The following is a 354-nucleotide window of genomic DNA, read 5'->3' as shown; positions in this document are numbered from 1 at the left end:
TACTGTTACCGTACAGTTACGCCGTACGCCGCCATCTCATGGCAGTACAATACCAGTACGATAGTGGTATTTTGTGCGGATATCGCACGCTTGGTTATCTGGGTAACTTTTAATTTAATTGGCATTGTCGGCGTCGCGAAAATTGTGTCGTAAGTCGTTTCCAGTCGTTCCCTATTGTTTTCGCGAAGTGACTGTGTGATAAACGTTCGGCAAGATGGGCGCATCTCAATCGAGATACAATTTCGACAATTCGCGATACAGAAACAGAAGAGATTCCGACGATTTCGAAACCCCTTTAGGCTATCAGGTGGAATACGCGAAAAGCTCTCGGGCCCACTGCTGTTTATGCAAGCA

At 46.3% G+C, this 354-nt stretch overlaps 1 protein-coding gene across 1 annotated transcript in view; it reads left to right on the top strand.

Annotated features, from left to right (window-relative positions):
- LOC105452897 (L-xylulose reductase-like) overlaps positions 1 to 354 on the top strand; it is an 8,374-nt gene that overhangs the window by 7,328 nt on the left and 692 nt on the right. The gene's annotated exons all lie outside the window — the stretch shown is intronic.

This window comes from Wasmannia auropunctata, unplaced genomic scaffold, assembly GCF_000956235.1.
Source record: "Wasmannia auropunctata unplaced genomic scaffold, wasmannia.A_1.0 LD336026.1, whole genome shotgun sequence".
Lineage (NCBI taxonomy): Eukaryota > Metazoa > Arthropoda > Insecta > Hymenoptera > Formicidae > Wasmannia > Wasmannia auropunctata.
Note: the sequence above shows the minus strand (reverse complement) of the source record. Positions and strands in the feature narration are given on the sequence as shown.